Source organism: Nycticebus coucang, chromosome 13 (genome assembly GCF_027406575.1).
Source record: "Nycticebus coucang isolate mNycCou1 chromosome 13, mNycCou1.pri, whole genome shotgun sequence".
Taxonomy (NCBI): Eukaryota; Metazoa; Chordata; class Mammalia; order Primates; family Lorisidae; genus Nycticebus; species Nycticebus coucang.
The window spans coordinates 38066849-38090212 of record NC_069792.1 but is presented as its reverse complement, the minus strand read 5'-3'; the positions used below and the strand labels follow the sequence as shown (position 1 = coordinate 38090212).

The window sequence follows — 23364 nt, the reverse complement described above, 5'->3', positions numbered from 1 at the left end:
TTCACATCCTCCACCAGAAGCAGAACTACCAGCTTTCCGCAGAACTTCTTCAGCAACTCCTCTTCCTGGTCCTTACTTAATGGGTGTTCTTTTTCTGATCCTTCAATCACCCCCTCCCACTTTCAGACTTTCCCATGTTTTATTCCCCCAGTGTTTCCTACAATCGCATAAGGTTGAATCTTAATAATAATTCCCTTAGACTAAATCATTCACTATGGTTCTTCTGTTTTTCTACTCAAACTCTGATATAATTATTATTTATTTACAAGAAAGCCTTGAGCATCTCCTCAAATCCTGTGGAACTAGCCACAGTGCTATTCTCAAAGACAAAGATATCCCTTTAGAGGGAAAAGTTAGGGACAAGTTAGATGCTGAAACATCTGAAAACATTATGATCCCAATAGGGACAATTGCCCAACTCACATGCTATTCCTCTCTGTACCCCTATCCAGTCTCGGGACTTCCTTCTCTATAGGTCGCATCTGTAGGTAGTATCATGCTTTGTATTGCTAGTGATTCATGTTCTAAAGATAATTTAACCATGGTAAGGCAATTTAACAACTGATCAGCTACTCCTAATCATACCCTCTGTATCTAGCACTCTCTGGCATTCTGCACATATTTAATAGATGTTTACTGAAGGAATGAAGACTAAATAAATACTAAAGACACTCTTCCACTCACTGAAAAGTTAACCAAATAATAGTGGCTACTATTTGTTGATTTTCTACTATATATCAGGCATAAGAATTGTTCAGTTTTGAAATACCACAACCTGGGCGAGGCGTGGTGGCTTATGTCTATAATCCCAGCACTCTGGGAGGCCAAGGTAGGTAGATTGCCTGAGCTCAGGAAATGGAGACCAGCCTGAGCAAGAGTGAGATCCCATCTCTACTAAATATTTAAAAAACTAGACGGGCATTGTGGCAGGCACCTGTAGTCCCAGCTACTTGGGAGGCTGAGGTAGGGGGGTAACCTGAGCCCAAGAGTTTGAGGCTGCTGTGAGCTTTGATGCCATAGCACTCTACCCAGAGTGACAAAGGGAGACTCTTATCTCAAAATGAAAGAAAGAAAGAAAGAAAGAAAGAAAGAAAGAAAGAAAGAAAGAAAGAAAGAAAGAAAGAAAGAAAGAAAGAAAGAAAACTATAACTAGGAAAATAAGAATTATTAGAATTTCAACAATGAGGAAACAGAGATTTAGCATCTTGCTCAATGTCACACAACCAGTATATATGAGAGTAAACTTGAGAATAAACCTGTGTTTGACCACTAAAACAGGGGCTTGCTCTGCAACATGAAGCTGCCTATAAAAAGGATGTTATTGCTAGTGAAGGCTCACAAAGACACTGACCAGTCTGCCTCTGGAGTGTTCTCCTCCTAGTAAGTTTTCAGAATTTTCTTTGTTGTTTGGTTGACTCTTCTCACAGTGTTCTGAATGTCTAGCATGCCCTCTGCCTCCAGCTTTTGATTCTTGCTTCACCCAGATTCTGCCTTTTGTGCATGACTCAGCTTCCCATTTTAAATCTGGATAAGAATTGCATCATTGAATGTTTTTTAAATCCAGCCATAGGCTTAACAGATGAGTTACAGCTTTGGATTTCTTCTTTGACGTGAATGATATGTGACTAGACTCTGTAGCTCCAACACAGCCACCTCGCCCTCCACAACAGCTTAGCTCTGTTGTTCCAGTTTCCTGTCTGTCCGATTTCTTCTAATGCTTCCCTAGTGAGTGTATTTAGGCCACTTCCCAAATTCCTCGTTGTCTATTGCTCTGACCTGGGTGCCTGCTGCCTCATTTCAAGCACAGCCACAGACTTCAATACTGGAAGGGTGGCACAAATTCAGATAGCTGAAATACAAAACTTGGGTATTCCTGGGAGCACATTCTCATACAATGTGGCAAATGGAGTTTATCACCCATCAAATTAATTTTATTAAGACTAAAGGCACAAATCATTATTTCATATATATTTTCAAATCATCATAAATACAATATTGCACAGACTCAGTGGCATAAAAGGAATTCAAGATTTTCTAATTGTACTACCTGATCATCTCTTTCTTACTATAGAAGAGAAAATACTAATCTATCTCAAGACACACTAATTCTTAAAATGGCAAAGTACCAAGCACTCCATCTTTTTTTTTTCTTTTCTGCATTTGAAAAGTTGTTGAATGTAAAGTAATATTTTAGTCTTGATTCACTGCTAGAAGAAGTAGTCTGGAAACCTGACTCCCTGGAAAACACAATGAAAATTATCCAATTTTATTGTCCTCTCCAGATTCATAGAATTGTTAATTTGAGAAAACCACAGCAATGAATCTAATTCATCCCCACGCTCAAGGCTGCAGGCGTATCACATACCTCCCCAGAGAGATCAAAAAGTATTCTATTTTTAAAAAAATTTCCAAAACCCCCACAACCTTACTCAATAAATCCTTCCAAAGTGCAATTACTTTCCACACCAGGAAACATGTCTTTATATCCAACTAAAATTTGTTATTTGTCTCATCTTTGTGCCCTCTGCTTCCTCTTTGTTATTTGTAGTCAACATTAAGAAGGAATGCTTACTTTTCCTAAGTTTAAATCTTTTATTCAGTGAGAGTCTATCTTAGTTAATGGTGAAAGGTGTGGGTCCAGTTTCAGTCCTCTACAGGTTGCAGCCAGTTTACCCAGCACATTTGTTAAATTGGGAATCTTTTCCCCACTGAATGTTTTTAATTGGCTTGTCAAAGATCAAATAACGGTAAATAGCTGGATTCATCTCATGGTTCTCTATTCTGTTCCAGACATCTAATTCTCTGTTTTTGTGCCAGTACCATGCACTTTTGATCACTATCAATTTATAGTACAGTCTCAGGTCGAGTAGCATGATTCCTCCAGCTTTGTTTTTATTGCTCAGTAATGTTTTGGCTATTCAAGTTTTTTTCTAATTCCATATAAAACGAAGATCTTTTGAGATCTTTAAAATATGACAATGGAGCTTTAATAGGAATTGCATTAAAATTATATATTGCTTTGGGCAGTATAGACATTTTAACAATATTGATTCTTCTCAGCCATAAGCATGTTATGTTTTTCCATTTGTTAACATCTTCAGCTATTTCTTTTCTTAAAGTTTCATAGTTCTCTTTGTAGAGATCTTTCACGTCCTTTGTTAGGTATACTCCCAAATATTTCATCTTCTTTGGCACTACTGTGAAAGGAATAGAGTACTTGATTGTTTTTTCAGCTTGGTTATTGTTGGTATATATAAAGGCTACAGATTTATGGGTGTTGTTTTTGTAGCCTGAGACATTGCTGTATTCCTTGATCACTTCTAAAAGTTCTGTAGTAGAATCCCTAGTGTTTTCCAGATATATGATCATATCATCTGTGAAGAGTGAAAGTTTGATCTCTTCTGACCCTATGTGGATACCCTTGATTGCCTTTTCTTCCCTAATTGCAATGGCTAAAACTTTCATTACAATGTTAAAGAGCAATGGAGACAATGGGCAACCTTGCCTGGTTCCTGATCTAAGTGGAAATGATTTCAATTTAACTCCATTCAATATGATATTGTCTGTGGGTTTGTTGTAGATGGCCTCTATTAGTTTAAGAAATGTCCCTTCTATACCAATTTTCTTAAGTGTTCTGATCATGAAGGGATGCTTTAAACTTAAGACATGAAACTATAAAAATACTTGAAGAAAATTCAGGGAAAATTCTTGAAGGAATTGGCCTGGGTGAATATTTTATGAGGAGGACTCCCCAGGCAATTGAAACAGTATCAAAAATACACTACTGGGACCTGATCAAACTGAAAAGCTTCTGCACAGCCAAAAACATAGTAAGTAAAGCAAGCAGACAGCCCTCAGAATGGTAGAAAATATTTGTAGGTTATGCCACCGATGAAGGTTTAATAACCAGAATCTACAGAGAACTCAAATGGATTAGCAAGAAAAGAACACGTGACCCCATCTCAGGGTGAGCAAGGGACTTGAAGAGAAACTTCTCTAAAGAAGATAGACGCACGATCTACAAACACACAAAAAAAAGCTCATCATCCTTATTCATCAGAGAAATGCAAATCAAAACTACTTTGAGATATCACCTAACCCCAGTAAGAGTAGCCCACATAACAAAATCCCCAAACCAGAGATATTGGAATGGATGTGGAGAAAAAGGCACATTTCTACACTGCTAGTGGGAATGCACACTAATATGTTCCTTCTGGAAGGATGTTTGGAGAACACTTAGAAACCTAAAAATAGACCTGCCATTCGATCCTATTATTCCTTTACTAGGTTTATACCCAGAAGATCAAAAATCACAATATAACAAAGACATCTGTACCAGAATGTTTATTGCAGCCCAATTTGTAATTGCTAAATTCATGGAAGAAGCCTAAGTGCCCATCAACCCACAAATGGACTAGCAAATTGTGGTGCATGTATAACAAGGAATATTATACAGCCTTAAAGAAAGATGGAGACTTTACCTCTTTCATGTTTACATGGATGGAGCTGGAATATATTCTTCTTAGCAAAGTATCTCAGGAATGGAGGAAAAAGTATCCAACGTACTCAGCTCTTCTATGAAGCTAAATTATAGCTTTCACATGAAGGCTATAACCCAACTATAGCACAAGAATATGGGGAAAGGGCCAAGGAAGGGGAAGGGATGGGGGAGGTAAAGGTGGAGGGAGGGTAATGGATGGGTCCACACCTATGGTGCATCTTAGAATGGGTACAGGTGAAACTTACTAAATGCAGAATACAAATGCCTACATATAGCAACTAAGAAAATGCCATGAAGGCTACGTTGAACAGTATATGAAACCAGCACATTGTACCCCTTGATTGCACTAATGTACACAGCTATGATTTAACAATAAAAATAAATAAATTAAAAAAGGAAGGAATGCTTACTGTACTGCCTTATTTATTATCCTTCAATTTTCATTGCAATGAATAGCTCATTAGAACTTCTTGAACTTTTCAGTGTCTCCCACTAGAAAAATTTTGAATACCTCAATGTCTTGTACAAGTAGGAAGTTTTTAAGTGGATACAACTCTTATAAGATTCAAAACAACATTTACTGGGTTAATACAAAATGTTCACATTTAGTGCCAAGCATATGTGCTTACCTGAGAGGTTCTCAGTATTTCTTCATGGTTGACAAAGATCTGGGATTTCAAAATTCTAGCATTAGCTAAGTCAGGTAATCTCTAAAAAGTTTAAACAAAATTCAAGTAACACTCTTGTGCTCCATAGCAAGAGATGAACACACACTATCTTTAATTGCATTTAATTTCATTAATTTAAACCTTAATAGCCATATGTGATGAGTGGATACAGTATGTACAGTGTGGGTCTGGTAGGGACACATGTAAAACTACAATATTTAGTAGAGAATTTATTTGGAAACACTAAATTTTAGAAAGTTTGGGACTGTTTATTTTTCTTTTAGAGCATACCTTGTTATTGCAGAAGTTAACTCAGGTTCTAAAAGTGTCAGTTTATTATATACAAACTAGAGAAGCATGATATTTTTAGAAAAATAAGTATTATCAAATTGATTAGACAAAATATGAAAATGTAAAAAAATGGCTCAGTGCCTGTGGCTCGAACAGCTAAGGCTCCAGCCATATACACCTGAGCTGGCAGGTTGGAATCCAGCCTTGTCCTACCAAACAACAATGACAGCTGCAACCAAAAAAATAACTGAACGTTGTGGTGGGTGCCTGTGGTCCCAGCTACTTGGGAGGCAGAGGCAGGAGAATCACTTGAGCCCAGGAGTTGGAGGTTGCTGTGAGCTGTGATGCCACGGCACTCTACCCAGGGTGACAGCTTGAGGCTCTGTCTCAAAAAAAAAAAGAAAGAAAATGTACAAAAATAATTATAAGTTGACTAACATACTTTTATTTTAAAGTAAAATAATAGCAAGCATTCCTGAGGATATAGATATGAAAAATTTAAATATTACACATATATGTAAAATAAGTAGATTATAAACAGAAGAAATGTTTTCTTACTTTCCTTTCATGAATTTATATTTGAATCACAAGTAAATCATCAATCCTTCACTCTATTCACTTCACAAGAGTATATTGTAAAGAGTATATTTAATTGAACAAATGTGATTTATGCTGCTTCAAATAGAAACCCACAAGAAAATATCAGTAAATTGTGGAAAGTTTTGTCTGCCATTTTAAAACCACGCCTCAAAATACTTCGAGTATCTTATAGTTCAGAGAACCCTAGGCCCTACCCATTCCCAAAGGAAAGAAAATAAGGGTTACATGCTGTGAAATAACGGGAAGAAATAATATTTTCTCTAATTCAAATTTAATAAAATTGATTAATATGGTTAAATAGTGTGTGTGTGCATGTCTATATAACTTTTCACTTTGGGTTACTATGTTCTATTTATTCCTGTATATAGACAGATAGGTATAGATATAGATATAGATGTATGTGTGTATATATACACACATTTGACAGAACCTAATCATCTAATCACCTATTCCTTTGTCATAAGATGCTTAAACTAATTCAACAATTTCATATATGCAGTTTGACAATTAAGTGTGTGAACTTGCCCCTGTGCACTTACATTGGCAGCAGTGTACAAAAAACTCAGTGAGGTTTTGTAACCTTCTTACATCAACATCCCACTGCTGTGTTCATGGCAATGTGTGGCGTTGCCTTGCTGAGTGACATACATTGTTGCGTGTTTTTGTGAGAGTATCACAGCTTGAATCAGAGCAACAAGAAAACATTGAATTTCTTCTTAAACTTGGCAAGAGGGTAAGTAATACATTGACCAGGTTATTCCAAGTATTTGGGGATAACAGCAGGAAGAAAATAGCAATGTACAAATGGATTAAATGTTTTTCTGAAGGAGAGAAAGCATCACTAATTAAAAAAGGTCAAGGCAGCCAGTAACGAAAGAACTGACAAAAACATTGAAAAATTCTAATTGTGTGTCAAAATCATCAGCTGACTGTGAGAAGCATAGGAGAACATCAGTAGAGAAATAGTTAGGAAAATCTTAACCAAAAATCTTGGCCAATAACTTATGGCTCTTGCATCATAACCATGCACCAGCTCACTGGCACTGTCTGTGGGAGTTTTTAACCAGTAAACAAATAATTGTACTGAAACACCCTCCCTACTCATCTCATCTGGCCCTCAGTGACTTTTTTTTGTTACCCAAAGATAAAGAAAATATTGAAAGGAAGACATTTTAATGACATTCAGGACTTTAAGGATAATATGACAGCACTGATGGCCATTCTAGAAAGAGTTCCAAAATTGCTTTCAAGGATGGACTAGGTCCTGGCATCATGGAAAGCAAATCCAAGGGAAATATTTCAAAGGTGACCATAGTGACATTCAGCAATAAAGTAGTAGCGGTTTTTGTAGGATGAGTTTGTAAACTTAATTGTCAGACCTTGCATGTGTCCTAGATCTTTAACTGTGCCTTCTCTAAAAAGGCTATAAATGACCTTACATACAGTTTTTATAAATACTGCCCTCTTACCTAAAGAATGACTACAGAGTTCTTGCATTTTTATCATCCAATTCTAGGACATTAATTCAACAACATCTTCATTCTGGTCAACATTCTTATTTGTATCTAAGCAATTGTCACTTTCTCATTAAAGTCGTTTCAGCAATGCAGCAAAGCCATTCTTCTTGCATGTCCACTTCAGTAGTGCCTTTATTTTCTCCCTATTTTTCTCAGTGTGCAATATCACGTCAGTATTCTAGGCTTCATATATCCGTCATTTCTTTCAAGCCCTTGCCAGCTCAAAACAGTGCTCATCACCTCCTAATCCATCATTCACTAATCTCTTTTTTCATCTTTTACTAATCAATCATACCTTTATAATCTCCTTATCTGAAACCTCACATCAATAAAAAGCACAGTTTCATGTATTCAGAGTAGGCTTTTGTATTATTTTAGGGCACATGCACATGTGCACACACACACAAACACAATTTTATCTTCTTGCCTAAAAGCTAAGGTTTGGGGGAATCCTCCAAATTCCATTATTAAATACAGAGCCTAAAATGTTTCATTTTTGCTATATAAATTAATGAAATTACCATTTCTTACCTAAATTGAATTTTTAAGTGAAATTAAGAAATTTTAAGACTTGGCATGCCAATGTCTTCACTAAAAAATTCAAAATTATGTACAATCAGCAAAATATAACTCATCACATTTAATTCACTCATCAACAACTATTTCTATTTCCTACTTGACATTGTTCAACTTAGTACAATAATTCTAATTTACCTTTAATGAAGAAAGCAATTTGAATGGCTGCTAAGAATACTAATGTTTTCTTCAAAGTAATTTTGCCTTTGTTGTTCATGTAGATGGAGATCATAAAGAAAAATGTGTAGTTCCTTCATGTAGCAGAGAAAAAAGGTAAAACATAAACTTTATTGAAATCAATATTTACCAATTAAATTTTTCTTAGATAAATCAGTAAACTATTTGCAAGATTAACTACTTTTTACTTGATTTTTAAGGGGCAAATAGCCATGAGCAAAAAAAAATACAGGAATTTAAAGTAGAAGGAATAATAAGCAAAACTTAAAGTCTGGTTGGTTAGTATCAGATGGTAAAATATAGAAACCAATTATTTAAAAGAAAACATACTAAATTGATGAGGCACTTTTTACAGTATCGAACATAAAACTACGTATGTTGTTAGAGGTCTTGAAAAGATATATTACACAGCTATTTTTTAAATCACGTTGGAATTACTGTATTTCCCCAGTGCCTAAAATACTGGGCAAGATTTCCCAAGGAAATTTTACCCTTAAAATTAGTGTTATTCTGGATAGAATTCATTGTACTCTTTACCTTTATGGCTTAATACATAATGAGAAATTAGTTCAAGGTAACCTTTAATTAACTTTGTAGTGAATGTCTGTAACAGCTGTAGATGCTGTAGATGCCATTCGAAATCAGGAGAATCAATCTCTCTTTGCCTTCAGTTGGTCTGATATTTCTATTCTGATCTATAATGTGTCATTATACTTTTCTTCCTGGAAAATTGCTTGTCATAATGATGGGGGGCATTACTGAAATTGGTTAGTGTAGTCCACATCGTATCTTTGTACAATGTCAGGTACAAAAATGGATAAGTGAATATCAAAGAATTATCCTGCTTTTCACATTGCTTTTCGATGTGCACTAGATTGCAATTAACATATTAATCACGAAAAATTATAGTTTGCTTTATATACAATGTGAACCAAGAGTTGTTTAATATTTCAGAAAAAGTGATAGCAACTGCACTCATTCTGTTTGTGGCATCAACACAGAAAACATGTTATCTGTCTGCGTCAGTGCTGCTGTGTTTGAACTGTGATTCCATATATTGCTGTAAACACTGTTTACTCCATAATTCTGTCATATATATGGTTGCAAGTATCTAATTACATCAGTTTGAATTGGCTCAAACATATACACATAATTTTACTTTCCTATTTTAGGATAAAATAAGTATTCTTTTCTTGTTAGGTTATGAGTATAGGTAAATTATATCGTCTGTAAAGTTCACTTAAGATTAGTAACCAAGTGCTGGTGCCTAATAGAGTTGAGAAACACTGTTCTAAACCAACTTGATGGACTGAGAGACAAGATGGCGGACTGAAGCCAGCTTTCAACAAAGGCTCCCGTCCAGAAGGAGAGTTAAGGGACAGGAATTTAGTAAGTATCCTGGTGGACTTGAGCCTCACCAAGAGAGAAGGCTGAAGAACGCACATCAACACCGCTGAGGCAAGTTGTGATCACAAGGACGCAAACAAAAGGTACAAAATCCACCACCAAGCGGACGGGAGTCCCCCTCCCCCATGAGACCGGCTCTGTAGCCCCACAATTGAACAAGTGGGCAGAAATTAAAGCCCCTCCCACTACACTCCACGGGAGAGACCTTCTAAAAACTGGACCTACCTCCCCTACTGGGGTGCCGTGGCGTTCTCCTGCCGGACATAGGGCTGAATAAAACTTTGGGAATCCTTTGCCGGCAACCCTGAATCCCCGGCGCTCCCCTCCCGCCCACTGAGGTCTGGAGGCCTGTCCCCCAGGACTTCGGATCCTTGGGTGATTTCTCAAGGGGAGTGGACAGTCCCCGAGTTGCGTCTGGTCAGCATTGACTCTGAGGCGCGCCGAGTGAGGAGAGGGCACCGGGCTGAGGGGGAGTCACGCCTCGCGGCACTTCCCTGCGGTGCAGTGCACCAACCCTCCCCGGGCATACGGGGCCCAAGACTGAATCAGACTCTGGCCTCCCCGCTGAGAGCTGAGAACCCCTACTCTCACTCGGGGTCTGAGGGCCTATCCCCCAGGAGTTCAGCTCCTTGGGTGATTTCTCGAGGGGAGTGCACAGTGCCTGAGCTGCGTCAGGTCAGCGCTGACTCTGGGATACGTGAGCGAGGAGAGGGCACTCCGCTGAGGGGAAATCAAGCCTTGGCGGCACTTCCCTGCGGTGCAGTGCAGGAGCCCTCCCCGGGCACAAGACTGAATAAGACTCTGGCCTCCCCGCTGAGAGCTGAGAGCCCCTACTCTCACTCGGGGTCTGAGGGCCTATCCCTCCGGAGTTCGGCTCCTTGGGTGATTTCTCGAGGGGAGTGCACAGTGCCGGAGCTGCGTCAGGTCAGCGCTGACTCTGGGATACGTGAGCGAGGAGAGGGCACTCCGCTGAGGGGAAATCAAGCCTTGGCGGCACTTCCCTGCGGTGCAGTGCAGGAGCCCTCCCCGGTCCGTAGTATTGCGTGAAACTGAATGAAACTCTAGCTTCCCCCCGCCCCACTCCCAATCCGGGTCTGGGCGCCCATCCCCCAAGAGTTCTGATTCTTGGGGGATCTCTTAAGGGGTGTGGACCCAGCACAAACTGCGGCCGCTCAGTGCTGACTCTGGGGCGCGGGACAGAGGAGAAAAGGGTCGCCTGAGTGCCCACACCAGAGCAGCAGTTCCCTGGAGGTAGATCAACAGCCGTTTTTTCTTTAACGGCAGAACGCTCGCTTCTGGATATTCTGAGGCCACACCCCCTGTCTCCCTGGGCAACCAGAGGAGGCCACCTGTGTCACGACTCACAAACCCAGAAGCCTCCAGGGCGGGGCCGACCCAGAGAGGTGTTCAGACGCAATTCTCCAGCAGCAAAGACATTTGAACTCAAAACAGCCCGTCTCCTGTAGGCGATGACAGGAACAGAGACAGAACCTCACAAAGTTGTCTGTTCTGTTCTGTTCTGTTAGCAGCATCCATCAGGGACGGGGCTAAGCCTGAGTGAACACCTCCTTCCCATCACCTGCATCAAACACTCAAAGATGTCAGGCCCCATCTCCTCCTGCTAGATAGCGGCAGTCTGCGGGGGCCTGGCAGACTTCCTCGCGATTCAGGCAGGTGCAAACCCCTGGAGTGTCTGTTCACTGCAGGCAACTGGGTTAGCCATCTGCAGAGATACCAGTGACTGGGTCCGACGGAGGGGCAAAGTGGGGAAGGAGACGTCAACCTTCCCAGACTGCTCTGTTTGCGGGGTGGCTACTCCTGATTCCACGCTGCACTGGGGTGAGCTGTCTCAGAGGAGTCACCAGGCCCCTGTGATCCAGTTCCCAGAGACCTCTTGAACCCTTCCACCTGAGACAAGTGCCGATTGAGACAGTTGATTCGGACCTTTTGAACTGGGCTAATAGACTGAGGACTTTTCAGGTGGTGCCCTGGGTGTGCGATTGTAGGAAGGTTTGATTCTCCTTTTCCAACTGGGGCCAGAGGTGGGCAGGCGGGGTGACTTAATTGCTGATTTTTCCACACAGCTGAGACTTCAAGCCAGAGTAGAAGTTGCAATAGGATAGAATAGAAACCAGCTGAAAACAAGACAGAACCACTTTGCTCCACCACACCAGACAGGGCCCCAGTTTCTCAGGCCACAACACTGTACAGGCCCTCGATAAAACCCCAGGGGAAAAACCAAAGGGAGTAAACCATGGGGCGGAATCAGCGGAAAAACTCTGGTAACATGAATAACCAGAATAGATCAACCCCCCCAAGAAAAGATACGGCAGATGTGATTGAAGATCCCATTCATAAACAACTGGCTGAGATGTCAGAAGTCGAATTCAGAATTTGGTTTGCAGACAAGATTAATAAAATGGAATTAGGAATTCGTGGAGAAATTCAAAAACTGTCTCAAGAATTTAACGAATTTAAAGACAAAACCACCAAAGACTTAGACACACTGAAACAAGAACTTACAGCCCTCAAAGATATGAAAAATACAGTAGAATCCCTCAGTAACAGAATGGAGCAAGCAGAAGAAAGGATTTCTGACATTGAAGATAAAGTCTTCGAACGCTCCCAATCTCTCAAAGAGGAAGAGAAATGGAGAGCAAAAACGGATCACTCACTCAGAGAGCTCTCAGATAATTCGAAAAAACATAACATAAGGGTTATAGGAATTTCGGAGGCTGATGACGTGGCAGCCAAGGGCACAGAGGCCCTTCTACATGAAATTATGAAAGAAAATTTTCCAGACATGCCTAGAGAATCTGAAATTCAGATAGCAGACAGCTTCAGAACCCCAGCACGATTCAACCCCAAAAAGCCATCTCCCAGACATATCATAATTAGCTTCACTAAAGTTAACATGAAAGAGAAGATTCTCAAAGCAGCCCGGCGAAAGAAAACTATAACGTACAAAGGTAAGAATATTAGAATAACTGCAGATCTCTCTGCTGAAACTTTTCAAGCAAGAAGAGGCTGGTCATCAACTTTTAATCTCCTAAAGCAAAAAAACTTTCAACCCAGGATCTTGTATCCAGCTAAACTGAGTTTCATCTATGATGGAGAAATTAAATACTTCAATGACATTCATATGTTGAAAAAATTTGCCATAAGTAAACCAGCTCTTCAGGATGTTCTCAGACCTATCCTCCACAATGACCAACCCAATCCTATACCACAAAAGTAAACTCACTCAGAAACTTCGGATCAAACTCCAACTTCCACACTGGCGAAAGGATTAAAAATGTCCACTGGACCTTTGAAAAACTCGATACCCAAAATTCCACCAGACTTATCCTTACTCTCCATCAATGTGAATGGCTTAAACTGTCCTCTAAAGAGGCATAGGTTAGCTGACTGGATACAAAAACTTAAGCCAGATATTTGTTGCATACAAGAGTCACATCTCAACTTAAAAGACAAATACAGACTCAGGGTGAAAGGATGGTCATCCATATTTCAGGCAAATGGTAATCAGAAAAAAGCAGGTGTTGCAATTTTATTTGCAGATACAGTAGGCTTTAAACCATCAAAAGTAAGGAAGGACAAGAATGGTCACTTCATATTTGTTAAGGGTAATACTCAATATGACGAGATCTCAATTATTAATATCTATGCACCCAACCAGAATGCACCTCAATTTATAAGAGAAACTCTAACAGACATGAGTAACTTGATTTCCTCCAGCTCCATAATTGTTGGAGATTTCAACACTCCCTTGGCAGTGTTGGATCGATCCTCCAGAAAGAAGCTGAGCAAAGAAATCTTAGATTTAAACCTAACCATCCAATATTTAGATTTAGCAGACATCTACAGAACATTTCATCCCAACAAAACTGAATACACATACTTCTCATCAGCCCACGGAACTTACTCCAAAATTGATCACATTTTAGGTCACAAGTCTAACCTCAGTAAATTTAAAGGAATAGAAATTATTCCGTGCATCTTCTCGGACCATCATGGAATAAAACTTGAATTGAGTAACAACAGGAATCTGCATACCCATACAAAAACATGGAAGTTAAATAACCTTATGCTGAATGATAGCTGGGTCAGAGATGAGATTAAGAAAGAAATCACCAATTTTTTGGAACAAAATGACAATGAAGACACAAGCTATCAGAACCTCTGGGACACTGCAAAGGCAGTTCTAAGAGGGAAATTTATAGCACTGCAAGCCTTCCTCAAGAGAACGGAAAGAGAGGAAGTTAACAACTTAATGGGACATCTCACGCAACTGGAAAAGGAAGAACATTCCAACCCCAAACCCAGTAGAAGAAAAGAAATAACCAAAATTAGAGCAGAATTAAATGAAATTGAAAACAAAAGAATAATACAACAGATCAATAAATCAAAAAGCTGGTTTTTTGAAAAGGTCAATAAAATAGATAAACCTCTGGCCAACCTAATCAGGAAAAAAAGTGTAAAATCTCTAATATCATCAATCAGAAACAACAAAGACAAAATAACCACAGACTCATCAGAAATCCAAAAAATCCTTAATGAATATTACAAGAAACTTTATTCTCAGAAATATGAAAATCTGAAGGAAATAGACCGATACTTGGAAGCACGCCACCTTCCAAGACTTAACCAGAATCAAGTGGAAATGTTGAACAGACCCATATCAAGTTCAGAAATAGCATCAACTATACAAAACCTCCCTAAAAAGAAAAGCCCAGGACCAGATGGTTTCACGTCAGAATTCTACCAAACCTTTAAAGAGGAATTAGTACCTATATTACTCAACCTGTTCCAAAATGTAGAAAAAGAAGGAAGACTACCCAACACGTTCTATGAAGCAAATATCACCCTGATCCCCAAACCAGGAAAAGACCCAACAAGAAAAGAAAATTATAGACCAATATCACTAATGAATATTGATGCAAAAATATTCAACAAGATCCTAACAAACAGAATCCAGCAACACATCAAACAAATTATACATCATGACCAAGTTGGTTTTATCCCAGGGTCTCAAGGCTGGTTCAATATACGTAAATCTATAAATGTAATTCAGCACATAAACAAATTAAAAAACAAAGACCATATGATTCTCTCAATTGATGCAGAAAAAGCTTTTGATAATATCCAGCATCCCTTCATGATCAGAACACTCAAGAAAATTGGTCTAGAAGGGACTTTTCTTAAACTGATAGAGGCTATCTACAGCAAACCCACAGCCAATATCATATTGAATGGAGTTAAATTGGAATCATTTCCACTCAGATCAGGAACCAGACAAGGCTGCCCATTGTCTCCATTGCTTTTCAACATTGTAATGGAAGTTTTAGCCACCGCAATTAGGGAAGAAAAGGCGATCAAGGGTATCCATATAGGGTCAGAAGAGATCAAACTCTCGCTCTTCGCAGATGATATGATTGTGTATCTGGAAAACACTAGGGACTCTACTACAAAACTCCTAGAAGTGATCAAGGAATACAGCAGCGTCTCAGGTTACAAAATCAACATTCATAAATCAGTAGCCTTTATATACACCAACAACAGTCAAATTGAAAAAGCAGTTAAGGACTCTATCCCATTCACAGTAGTGCCAAAGAAGATGAAATATTTGGGAATTTACCTAACAAAAGACGTGAAAGATCTCTATAAAGAGAACTATGAAACTCTAAGAAAAGAAATAGCTGAAAATGTTAACAAATGGAAAAACATACCATGCTCATGGCTAGGAAGAATCAACATTATCAAAATGTCCATACTACCCAAAGCAATATATACTTTCAACGCACTCCCTATTAAAGCTCCACTGTCATATTTTAAAGATCTTGAAAAAACATTACTTCGTTTTATATGGAATCAGAAAAAACCTCGAATAGCCAAGACATTACTCAGAAATAAAAACAAAACAGGAGGAATCACACTACCAGACCTCAGACTTTACTACAAATCGATAGTGATCAAAACAGCATGGTATTGGCACAAAAACAGAGAAGTAGATATCTGGAATAGAATAGAGAACCAAGAGATGAATCCAGCTACTTACCGCTATTTGATTTTTGACAAGCCAATTAAAAACATTCAGTGGGGAAAAGATTCCCTATTTAACAAATGGTGCTGGGTGAACTGGCTGGCAACCTGCAGAAGACTGAAATTAGACCCACACCTTTCACCATTAACCAAGATAGACTCTCATTGGATTAAAGATTTAAACTTAAGACATGAAACTATAAAAATACTAGAGGAGAATGCAGGGAAAACCCTTGAAGAAATTGGTCTGGGTGAGTATTTCATGAGGAGAACCCCCCGGGCAATTGAAGCAGCTTCAAAAATACACTACTGGGACTTGATCAAACTAAAAAGCTTCTGCACAGCTAAGAACACAGTAAGCAGAGCAAGCAGACAGCCCTCAGAATGGGAGAAGATATTTGCAGGGTATAACTCTGACAAAGGTTTAATAACCAGAATCCACAGAGAACTCAAACGCATCAGCAAGAAAAAAACAAGGGATCCCATCGCAGGCTGGGCAAGGGATTTGAAGAGAAACTTCTCTGAAGAAGACAGGCGCACGGCCTTCAGACATATGAAAAAATGCTCATCATCTTTAATCATCAGAGAAATGCAAATCAAAACTACTTTGAGATATCATCTAACTCCAATGAGACTAGCCTATATCACAAAATCTCAAGACCAGAGATGTTGGCGTGGATGCGGAGAAAAGGGAACACTTCTGCACTGCTGGTGGGAATGCAAATTAATACATTCCTTTTGGAGGGATATATGGAGAACACTCAGAGATCTAAAAATAGATCTGCCATTCAATCCTGTAATTCCTCTGCTGGGCATATACCCAGAAGACCAAAAATCACAACATAACAAAGATATTTGTAACAGAATGTTTATTGCAGCCCAATTCATAATTGCTAAGTCATGGAAAAAGCCGAAGTGCCCATCGATCCACGAATGGATTAATAAATTGTGGTATATGTATACCATGGAATACTATGCAGCCTTAAAGAAAGATGGAGACTTTACCTCTTTCATGTTTACATGGATGGAGCTGGAACATATTCTTCTTAGTAAAGTATCCCTAGAATGGAAGAAAAAATATCCAATGTACACAGCCCTACTATGAAACTAATTTGGGACTCTCACATGAAAGCTATAACCCAGCTACAACTTAACAATAGGGGGAAGTGGGAAAGGGGGGGGTGGGTAGAGGGAGGGGAATCGGTGGGATCACACCTGTGGTGCATATTACAGGGGTATTTGCGAAACTTGGTAAATGTAGAATATAAATGTTTTGGCACAGTAACTGAGATAACGCCGGAAAGGCTATGTTAACCACTGGGATAAAAATGTGTCAAATGGTTTATGAAGTGAGTGTATGATGCCCCATAATCATATCATTGTATACACTTATGATTTAATAAAAAAATTAAAAAAAAAAAAAATAAACCAACTTGATGATTCCTTTTTTCTTTTTCAAACACTTTACATCCTTTTCAGTTAGGAGACGCTATGACTAGGTAAACATACAAACAAGGAGGTTTTCTGTAGTCTTGGGGGTAAATATTTGCTTGGTATAAAAAGAGAAAAAATAGCTTGTTAAGACTTTCCCTTCCCTTCCTTTTGCCTTCGATGAGATGGTGATGTCTATTCTGACCATTTTGGAGTAATGAGGCAAGAAGCGAGTATTAGTGAATAAAAGAGCAAAATATCAGTGAACGGGTAGACCGCATTGAAACTACCTATTTGGTCTTTATATGTGGGAGGTAGGGGAGTTTGTATGGTTTAAACTACTTTTACTATTTAGATTTTATGCAGCCTAAATCAATTGCAACTGACACAAAACTGAACTTAATATTTTACCTTCAAATCTGGTTATCAGCCTACGTCCAATACTCCCATTTTACTACCAGGTTATTAATGTCCATAGCCTTAGAACCACTTTTGTCACTACTCTTCTCTCCCAATTTCAATTGGTCTCTAAGTACGATTGATTTGACCTCATTAACATGAGGAAATCCTCCACACTTTTCACTTCCACAATCACAAGTCAAGTGACCATCATGTTCTATCTTCACTTCCTGCATTGCTTCCTAATCAGACTTACTGAATCGCCTTCACACTCTGTACCATATTCTCAGCCCATAGCATAGTCATCATTTTAAAATACAATTTTCATCATATTGGTTATCTCAGGAAAAGATCAATGCCTCTTGCTTCAAAACAAAATTCTAACCCCTTAACCTGATACATGACATCAGTTCCATAGTCTGTGCATGGGCCATGCTGCTTCCCCTGCCTGAAAAAGTTGTCTCTGTTTTCTTACCACTGTCATGTCCCACCACACACACACACACACACACAAACTCACATTTCACTTCCTTGGAAAAGCCTTTCCTAGCCCAACAGTTACTCATTCTCACTAACCACTGTTTTTCCTTCACAATTAGATTTTTTTGAAAATAAATCTTAGTTCAGTGCTGTCTCCTCCATACACTAAGCAACTTGAGGCCAGCAGCTGATCCAAATTTATCATTGCAGTCCTGGTTTCCTGCACAGAGAGCCCTTGGCTCAGACTAAGTACTCGATACTGCTAGAAAGAATGCAGGGGTCCTCAAACTGAGGCCCGCGGGCCACATGAGGCGGTGTGATTGTATTTGTTCCCGTTTCTTTTTTTTTTTTTACTTCAAAATAAGATATGTGCAGTGTGCATAGGAATTTGTTCATAGTTTTTTTTTTAAACTATAGTCCAGCCCTCCAACGACCTGAGGGACAGTGAACTGGCCCCATGTTTAAAAAGTTTGAGGACCCCTGGAAGGAATGGACATTTAAATCCCCCTTGTTCTGATTGTACATATAACAAACAACTTTCCTAGGATAAAATCTGACTCTCTCTGTAGGTCTTCCTCATGGAGAAAATAAACTAGACACATCAGACAAAGGGTCTTGCCCTCTCAAAAACTGTATTTTCCAATGTAAATTACTACTGTGATTTTACACACTAGTATATGTTTTTGATGAGTATGAGATGGAAGCACTCTTGGAGGCTGTTAAGAGTCAGCACTCATTACAAAGCTAAGGGCTTTTCCCTGGAAGGTGGTAAACCTCTGAAAGGTGGTAACTTTGCTTCAGTTGAGCTATCTTGTGTGGTACTAATGGTGTGGCATTTCAAAAGAAGCTTTAGCCAAAAGTAAATTGAAACCTTAAATTGTCAGTGTCACAAATACCAAAATATAAATAGACCCAAGATTTTGGCTACCCCACCTTTGAAGGGAGACTATTCGTTTGCTCAGCTTGACTGTAACTCATTTAGAAATTTACTGCGGGTAAAAAATTAGAAGCACCTTTGAGAGGCTAAATTGAGTTGCATAAAAATGAATAATAGAATGCCACAGAAAAAGAAAGGTTCACAATGTGGGAAAACAGGGTCAAACTGGAATAAGAAAGTCTTGAAACTAGAGCTTGAATTTTTTTTCACATGAAATTAATTTTAATTTGTTTTCTTTTTTTTATTAAGTCATAAACATATAGATCATGTATACATTAACACATTTATGGGGTACAATGTGCTGACTTTAAATACAATTTGGAATGCTTAGGTGAAGGCTATATTAACTAGAGCTTGAATTTTGAAAAGAGACTGAGGAGAGACCTGGCAGGCCAGCTTGGGTTTGGAGAGCTCGTTGGTGTATCTGACTCTGGAGAGAAAGAAAAGCTGGAAGAGGGTATTCTTAGAAGGTTTCTTGGTGTACGGTATGCAATCTCAATTCCACCACATTTCAAAAGCATTCAGCAAAAACTCATAAATGCAGTCCAGAGTTGGTTTTATATTTTATTTGAAGAGGGAATCATGCTGAGATGGGCCTTAGGGAAGAAGTATTGCATCCCAGAGTTGAGTTATAAATTTGCTGAATAAATTTAGTTTAAGTGCTTTCGAGCAACTAGAAACTTCTAGCAAACTTTTTTTAATCAGAGTGGCTTTTACTGAGTTGAGTCAAAGGTGAAATTATTATTATGTAAATGATAACCCTGCACACTGCTCTGGGAATTTTTTAGGTTGCTACAGTAAACTCTGTTTTAAAGGGACACATGAAAAATTTTATTTAAAAAGAAATGGCAATTTCCTCAAGTATACAAAGACCTACACAAAAACACTTTGTCATAGTGAGTTATTGGCAACACCACTAGACTTTTAAAAAATATCTTAAGATATTTAATGACAAATACATCTGTGTTTTAAAATCAGTAATCTCTTAAATAATTATTCTTTTACATATTAGCTATCAAAGAGGAATACAGACATTATAACACTTTCTCAAATATGGACGAATATTTGTGTTTACTTTGAGAGTACTTTATATTTAAAAAATTACTAAGTACTTTTACCCTTCCTTAGTGAAACAACTTCTAGTCCTCTAATAAATGTCACAAACCCACAGTTTTTTAGGTAGTTGTCAGGGTTTTCATAAGTTAGAAAGGCAGTTACCGTTTAGCCTTATACCTATAACACCATCTCAGCATGCCCTACAACCAAGAAACAATTCATACTTTTTGCATGACTCATTGCATTTCTAAAAGTAGAAATTTGATGAAAATTTAAAGCTACAGAGAAATTATAAATAATGTCTCAGCTGGAATGTATTCAAGTGAAGGGATGAATTTTATGAAACTGCATGTTATATGCCTGTGATTAGAAAAAGGTATAAAAGAAGAGAGGCGTTGGTAGTATTGCTGTGTAGGTGGCCTGTGGGAAACATAAAAGTGAATAAAACACAATTGGTAACTGATGGGGGCATCAAAGCTAGTGAAAGATGGAATGATTACACATATAATCAAGACGGCACAGTAAATTACTCAGCGGAGGCTAAGTGATGAGCGTAACAGCAATAGAAGGCTCTGTGAAGGCCTGGAATTTGGTCTTTGCACTCCACAGCACCTAGAAGACATTCTGAGACACAGGAGGTGCTCACTAAACACTTGTTGAATCAAAGACCATTATATTGGGAGAACTACCCAATGTATGCATTAGTATGAGTCTGATTGTGAAATTCACGGTAAATGTAGATTCTAAAAGGCTCGAATGACTTTAAGCAATTTGGCAGCATGGGCACTTCCAACCCTCTCGGTCCCCTGGCAAAATCTGGGGATAATACAACAGGGGGAATAGGTAGGTGATCATCACCTTACTTAGCTTGAGTTTCCATGGAAAAATTTATTCAAATATTTTCCTGCTAAAAGGTTTTTATATATATTTTTTTTTTGCAGAGTATAAGTCATAGATTTTTATAGTCAGAGATCAGTGCTTAAATACTAGCTCTGCTGCCTATAAGGTGGCCAAAATGGGGAAATTGTTTCACCTTTCCAAACCTGTGTTTTATTATCTATAAAATGGAAGTGAAAATATCTATTGTAATGAGAAATAAATAAGCGTTGAATGATAGGAAATTACTTATTACCTAGCTTGCATTTGATGGGTATCAGTTCTCTTTCCATTTCACTACCATTTATTTATTTATTTATTCATTCATTCATTTATTCATTTATTTTTTGAGACAGAGTCTCACTTTGTCACCTCTGGTAGAGTGCCGTGGCGTCATAGCTTACAGCAACCTCAGACTCTCAGCTCAGGCAATTCTCTTGCCTCATCCTTTGGAGTAGCTGGGACTACAAGCACCCACCACAATGCCTGGATGTTTTTAGAGATGGGGTCTCACTCTAGCTCAGGCTGGTCTCAAACTTGTGAGCTCAGGCAATCCACCTGCCTCAGCCTCCCAGAGTGCTGGGATTACAGGCATGAGCCACTGTGCCTGGCTTATACTACCAGTTTTTTAAAAGCAGCCTAATTCCAGATTTAGAAAAAATATCCAGTTTTGACCCACCTGCTACTTGTGTGCCTATGAAGGAATTATTTAAGTTATCTAACCCTCAGTTTCCTCATTTATAAAATGAGAATAAAAGTGGTGGGTACCCACAGAAAACCACGAAAGCATATCATATGGTCCTTTAACTATCTTAATTTTATTAGAAGTTTGTCTATTGGTATTTTTTTAAATGTGTTTCCTGTTGGCATTTTTAATTTCTGTATCTTCTCTATCCTTAGTTTTCATTTTTAGTATCTTAATCTTCACTTACCCTGGTGTAATGTAAATAAGGTGAATGAAACAAAAAAAAATAGTGACTTGTTGAAAAGGCCTCAGTTTTTGAGAGGTTCTCAATACCTGAGTATAGAAACTAACCAGGCAAAAGCCATAACATTGGGACTCTTACCCTCTGGACTCAGCACTGGATTTATACTACTAACACTGGAATAGGAAATTGAAAAAAAAAAGAGCTTTTCCAATAACATTTCCACTAAAAAAAGCAAGAATTAAATTTAAAAAGATGTTGTTAGATAAAACTTTCTTAATTAAGTAGTTCTCCAAATTCAACTTGCTTTAATAAGGTAGAAAGAGCAACCTTCTCTGCCACTCTTCCTCCATGGGGCATAAGAATCAGGCTTACATGCATATATCTCTCTATCTAAAATTAAGTTATTACATGCTGTGAAATTAACTTCTCCAGGTCACCTTGCAAACTTTCACTCTCCCATCCCATTCAGTTTCCATGAACTTAAATGCTTTTACTTTCTTTCTTTTTTCTTTTTTTTTGCAGTTGTTTTGGCCAGGGTTGGGTTTGAACCCACTACCTTCGGCATATGGGGCCAGTGCCCTACTCCTTTGAGCCACAGGCACCGCCCTTACTTTCTTAAATACATTGAAATGTAAACAATGTATTAAAAATGCCAAAAGTTTTTTATTAGTAGTAGTATATAAGCATAATGTGTATTTCTAGAAATGCTGTGGTCTATATACACATATGGTTTAATAAAGTTGTGAAGACCCATATCAAGCACCCCCCAAAGTGGTTAATCTTTGAATGAAAGGAAGCTGCAAGGAGAAAAAATTTCAGATTAACAGTATGGGAGACTATTGGAGATAACCACACAAAGGCACAGTGTTCTGTATTCAGGAGTATGCAGTAGGCCATAATGTAGGAATATTGTAGAAAGAAAGCAATTACCAACTGGCCAGCAATGTAGCCGAAGGAAATTCATGCACCCTGAGAGCTGGTACCTTTGGTACCATCAGATTCTGTAAATTCTAAGTAAAATTAAAAAATAATTGACCACCTTTTAAAATGTATAATCAAATACAAAATTCACAGATGAAATAAAAACACTAAGAAATATCCTGAGGACATTTGCACCAGAATGATTATTGTAGCTGAATCCACAATTGCCAAGACCTGGAAGCAACTCAAATGCCCATCAACCCAGGAATGGATTAAAAAACTGTGGTATATGTATACCACAGAATACTATGCAGCCGTTAAAAAAGATGGAGACTTTACATCTTTTGCGTTTACCTGATGTCGAAACACATTTTCTTTCTTTCTTTCTTTTTTTTTTTTTTGTAGAGACAGAGTCTCGCTTTATCACCCTCGGTAGAGTGCCATGGCATCACACGGCTCACAGCAACCTCCAACTCCTGTGCTTAGGTGATTCTCTTGCTTCAGCCTCCCAAGAAGCTGGGACCACAGGCACCCACCACAACACCCGGCTACTTTT

The 23364-nt window shown here is 38.6% G+C and overlaps 1 protein-coding gene across 10 annotated transcripts in view; it reads right to left on the bottom strand.

Annotated features, from left to right (window-relative positions):
* Window positions 1-23364, bottom strand: part of RALYL (RALY RNA binding protein like) — a 958719-nt gene that overhangs the window by 704955 nt on the left and 230400 nt on the right. The window contains exon 1 of one of the 10 annotated variants that reach the window (XM_053559030.1): window positions 5131-5151. The exons of the other annotated variants lie outside the window; for them this stretch is intronic. The gene's annotated coding sequence lies outside the window, so the exon portion shown is untranslated. Of the gene's footprint in view, window positions 1-5130; window positions 5152-23364 lie in introns of those variants that run through there. 10 annotated transcript variants of the gene reach the window in all.